The sequence below is a fragment of the Culex pipiens genome, chromosome 1, assembly GCF_016801865.2.
Source record: "Culex pipiens pallens isolate TS chromosome 1, TS_CPP_V2, whole genome shotgun sequence".
NCBI classification, from domain to species: Eukaryota; Metazoa; Arthropoda; class Insecta; order Diptera; family Culicidae; genus Culex; species Culex pipiens.
The window spans coordinates 119,193,145-119,199,253 of NC_068937.1; positions in this window are offsets into that span (position 1 = coordinate 119,193,145).

Sequence of the window (6,109 nt, forward strand, 5' to 3'; positions counted from 1 at the left end):
ATTGATAGCTGCACAAAATGACGTTCCTAACTCAATTTAGCCCAAAATGCACGTGCGACAAGACAGCGCGAGCACGACGATTTGTTAGTATATGATTTGTTTGCGATATGATCAACTCCCAAAGTCTCAACTATATTAAGACGTAGAACGCATCATCATTCAATCATTTATTACTGGACAACACGCTAAACTGATGTCATTGCATTGTTTGGAACGTTCATTCGCTTGGTGGCACGTGTACAAAAACTTGTAATATGTGATTATGGCGGTGACACTCGAGATCAGGTGCTAGTTCTCATGTGTGAATCTTTACAGTTTTATTTACATTAAGCGTTTACTGATGCGATTTTTTTCGTTATTGCTCATATTTCCACATAAAATTCGTTTGCAAGTCGAAGCAAATATTTCTCAATCTAAAGTCTTGCATTTATAATAACAGGGTGTGATTTTTGACATTCAACGTTCAAAAATTTCATCAAACCCTGAGTAGTATGTGTGCGCGATGCACACACTCGAAAGAAGAGGAGAGCTGGCGACTTAAACGTGCCACAAGCTACGAAACCTTGATTTGCGCTCGACGAAGAAGAGTATAGTCAACAATCCAGCAAAGTGCTGCTTGTGTGTTATGTGAAGCGCAAAGGAAGATGATGATCGTGGTGATGTGGACATTCCAGGAACGCTCAAGGGAGTTGAGGTGCGGGAGGAACATCTCAACCAATACACAAAAGAGTGTCTTCATCGACATCTACACCCAACCGGCGGTCGCATGATTGTGATACATGGCGGCATGAAAGTATATCAAAATCTGCATGAAATCTGTCCTCATGCATTTTTTGCGATGTAGGGGTATGACATTTCTGCCCGTTACCGACAATTATCGACATTACCGACGGCAGATTGATTGTATTGCAGACAAAAAATCTTAACAGAACGAGGATTGAACCATCAACTTCTAGGTTGCTGATCCGACACGCTACCACCGCGCCATGGACGCTTGTTGAATAGTGAGGGACAGAGCGCGAACATAATGTTCTCTCTGGAGTGTTGCTCGGGGACGCACCAGCGTTATATGTGTTGGAGAGAACTGCAGATCGCTGACGTCTTTACACGCGGGCAAAAATGATCTATGGGCTTGCTGCAAAAAATGTAATAAAATATAACATTTTCTGCAGCAAATCCACTGTTGCAGATTTTGAGATATATTTTTCCTTTGGGTGTAGAGTACGAGTTCACCCAAACTAAGAAGTAGTTCGATATAAAAGGGAAGTTTCAAGAGAGTCGTTTTTAACAAGTTCAAAAAATCTTATATTTGTAACACAAAAACAGCTCCAACTAACCACACAACACTATCACAACCATTTATGATGTGGGTGTCCATGGGGAGATGGTTCACCGGCGAGAAGCAAACAGCCCTCGCAGACTGGTGTATTACTTATCGCGATAATAACAGCTTTCAACTACATGGATCTAGGCTTGGATGGGTTGATTTGCGTGTGCAGTAAGAAATTGTTGGTGCGCTCCGGGCATCACCACAATCTCCGCTCCCTGCTCTCCCAAGCTTCTCTACCACCAAGATTTCACATTTAATTTACGCTCTCTACCTGGTGGATGTCTGTGGTCTGCCCTGCCTACAGACAGTTCCAGCTGATCCTTCTCCAGGGTCTGCCTGTAAAAGTGTGAGATTCTTCTGTTGGCGTAAAACTCTCTCTCTCTCTCTCTTAACTCTATAGGGGAGCAGTTTGCTCATTTTAGTGGATAAATAAATCATGGGTGTGCTATTTTACATATCTAGACTTGTTTTTTTCTTTGAATAGGTCTTTAAAGGACCTTAAAAAAAACACTCTGAATGTGTATTATTATTTTAAAATAACTCAAAATTATGGAATCATTGAATGCACAATTACAAGCATGAACAAAAAAAATCTTGAACTTCACGGTATGTCGGAAGTAAAATATTATAAATCGAGATGACCCATGGAAGATTTATACGTAGAATGTTATGTTTCACCTTCCTGATTGAGAATTTATTAAATTCAAAATATTCCATCGGTGAAAATAGCGTTATTTTTTGCAAAAATGTGTTTTTAATACTGATGGAGTCGCTTGATACTAAAAAAAAAATTGTATGAAGAAATACTTCGTTTGATAGTTTATACTTTTTAATAAAAGGTGAAATAAATGCAGTACATATTGGAATACGACATGTACTTACTTGAGCTACCATGCGCCTCCTCTCATGGTACTTTATATGTGAAAACACTTTTTTTCTGAATAAAATCGAGTCTGCGATCAGCAGAGAAGCGAGTCAGACGTGCGTCCCTCACAAACCAAAAAAGTGCTAAAAAGTGCAAAAAATGCCTCACGGCAAGAAAAAGAGGCGGTCCTCACCAGCAGGATCGGCAGATTTGAAGAAGCTAAAGAATGCCGAAGCGCTACCTGCAAAGCCAGGCAGTTTGAGCAAGGACGTTCAAAATTCGTCTGGAAACCAGTTCGCTACCCTCCCTGTGAACGTGAGCGAGAAGGAAGAATTTGAACGACGGGAAAAGTTGCCACCCATTTTTGTGAAAACATCGTCATCGGATTCGGTGCGAAAGTGGCTGACCGGGTTTATCAAATCTGGTGCTTTACGAGCTTCCATTCGCTTGTGTGCTGATGGACTCAAAATTCTGCTACCTACCAGAAAGGATTACAACTACGTTCGGGATTTCCTGAACAACACAAAGATTGAATACTACAGCCATGACGATCCAGGTAAACGCCCCATGAAACAGGTCCTCCGTGGCCTGTACGACATGGATGTGAGTGTGCTGAAAGAAGAGCTCAAAACTCTGAAGTTGAACGTGATCGAAGTCTTCAAGATGACGAGACACAACAAGGACATCAAGTATCGTGATCAACTGTACCTGGTTCATCTCGAGAAAGGATCGACAACGCCGTCTGAGCTGAAAGCAGTTCGGGCAATTTTCAACATCATCGTGACTTGGGAACGTTATCGTCCAGTGCACCGTGACGTGACACAATGTTCGAACTGTTTGCAGTTTGGGCATGGTGGAAGGAACTGTTTCATCAAGAGTCGTTGTGCAACCTGCGGAGGTGAGCACAAAACTCAAGCTTGCGAAACAATCAACGAGAACATTGAAGCCAAATGCTTCAATTGCGGCGGCGACCATTCGACCAAGAATCGAAGCTGCCCAAAACGTGCTGAGTTTGTGAAAATTCGGCAGCAAGCGACGACGAGGCACCAACCAAATCGTCGCAAAACACCACCAACTTTCACGGACGTGGATTTTCCTGCTTTGGCGTCACCTGGAGCGGGATCTGTTCGAGTGGTTCCAAATCTGCAGCCATTTCCGTTGAATCAGCGGCAAAAAGTTGCAGAGAATACAACACCTCCTGGCTTCAGTCAGCAACCGAGGGAAAACCAACCAGCATCAACGGATGAAGGCAGTAGTGACCTGTTTTCACCACAAGAACTTATGAACATTTTCATCGAGATGACAACAACACTGCGTGGTTGCAAAACTCGTGCGGAACAAGTAAGAACGCTTGGAGGATTTATCTTAAAATACAGTTCGTAGTTTACTCGTTCTAATGATTTTGAATATTTCAATGAATTTGCTTTTTTAGTTTTAAGTTAGGATTAGTTGTTAAAGTGATTTTTTTTTTCTTTTTTACCCAAATGTATTCGATTCAATGCAAAAATGTAAAACAATTTGAAGTAAATAAATGAATGTGAACAGTTAATAAGAAAACGAAAAATATAACAAAGATGAAGAGCATGTAGCCATACCACTTAGAATGTAAATGAAATGTAATTATCAAGCTTCCCATGCGCCAGTGCCAACGCACACCGCGGGTTTGGTTTTCTAGCTTCGGTACGTGCCTGAACCCATTTTTGTATTGGTATCTTGGTACATCGTACCAGCGCACCACGACACTCTCGGCTCGCCCCATCGGTTTTGTGTCTGGCACTCACCCATGGCATGAACCCAGCGTGCCGTGGTACGTGTCGTGGTATTGAACCCGTTTTGTACCGCCAGCGCATACCACGGCACGTACCTCGGCTCGTAACGAGTGAAGCACCTTGGCTAATACACCGGGTTCATGCCATGGGTGAGTGCCAGACACAAAACCGACGCGGCAAACCGAGAGTGTCGTGGTGCACTGGTACGATGAACCAAAATACCCTCGGTTCGTGTGAGTCGGGTACGGGTGTAAACCGAACAAAGCAGGCGCAAAGCAAACCCGAGGTGCAAGTGTACCGCGTGTACCGCACGGTGCAGGGAAGCTTGGTAATTATTATAAGAAAGTTCAATAAAGACATATTTAATTTCAAATTTCTGAATAAAATGCAATTTTCACCGACAGAATATTTTGAATCTTTCATTATTAATCAGGAAGGTGAAACACAGCTTACAATAAATTTCAGACGTTTGCTAAATTGTGTTAAGAATATGCCTCACCTTTTGACCTTCATAGAATCATTTAACTCGATATAAATTCTAAGATAACTAGATTACTTTTTCAAAACAACCAATGCGCCATGGGTTTCCTATGTACATAGGACCTTTTGAAAAAGTAAGCGAGATATCCTGTCGCTCTAACTGTCGATATCCAAAAAACCATCGAGGAAGTCAGTTTACTGAACGATACAAAATGAAGACCCGATTAAACATATTTTTGTACTGATACTCATAGTTACATTTACCCACTAGTTACATTTTATGTTTAAAGTTGACCATAAAAGCCTGTTTAAGTTGTATGGAGTTTTCAAGAACTATTATAAAACCTGTTTTGATAGGGAATAATAGTTATTTTACCGACCAGGCCTGGATTACAGCTTCTAAAAAGCGTTTTTATATAAATTGAGCAATAAATCGCTTAATGGGAAGCAGGCAAGTTTCGATCAAAACTTTTGCAAAAAAAAAAAGTTTTTTTATTCAAACGTCCTTTGTAGCGAAAAGGCCTGTCAGTTTTTGTATATGAACAATGTTTGTAAACAAAAAGAAAACTATTAGATTTCCAGGTGCTAACAAAAAGATTAACAAATAATCCACTCACTAAAAAAAAAAAAAAATAACTGATGGATGTTATTTTGAATGTTTGAATGTGTTGTTACCCCGAGTAGGCCGCGGGTAATCGGCTCCCCTCCCACTAACATTTACACACAAGATCCTCTGTAATTATTAAGTTTTTTGTAATTACAAAAGCCGACTCGGTCCTAACCAGGTCCCAGTACCGAAAAGGACCTAATAAAAATAATTTTAGGAAAAAAAAAAATGTGTTGTTGAGAAATAATACTGACAATCAATTGGGTCCTAAAATGAAGCTTATATTGCTGATATTATTGTTTACAGCGATAAAGCTTATTTATCTGAGTACAATGACCCTTTGTACGACCACAAAGAGTTTAAAATGGTTTTTTAAATCAATTTTGAAAAATTAACCTCGCGGTCCTTCTTGACAGTTGATCCATCGAAAAAATGTTGTCTTGTCATTTTTTTTTGCATTAAAATGAAAAAAAGTGATCAGAAATGGTTTTTGATCGTGTTTTTTACCGTTGTACATAAAAATTGACATAGGGCTTTAGTACCCAATTGAAAAATCAAATCAAAAAGGTGATGCATTTAAATAGAAATATTATAATATCTAATCCGACGCCCATGCATTCCTTTACACACACTCACACATACTCCATGTCTTGCCTCTCCTCGATCGTCGTACCTGTATGTTATTCCGCTTCACTTCGTAGCTCAGCCAATTATCTGTGGAGAAGGCGATTGCCAGCAGGGCAACGGCAATAATGGCGGATATCGTCGCGAGCGACAGCGTTACTGCACTGCAGGGCATCTCGAGGCTTTTATTTATCTTTTGCGCTCACGTCGTCGTCGTACTTTCTCCAACCCTTTTCACATACACTGGCACATGCACTTGTTCTTCGAACACGCTGAATCAACTAAGGATTTGTGTCATCCACTGCTGTTGGTTATCCTGACGCACTGCCCACGATAGACGATCATCGATCAGGCAAATTCATTCAGCTCTACCTTTTTTTTTTGGCAAAATTTCTCCTCACAACCCACACCAGCACGGGATCTTGGGATACACT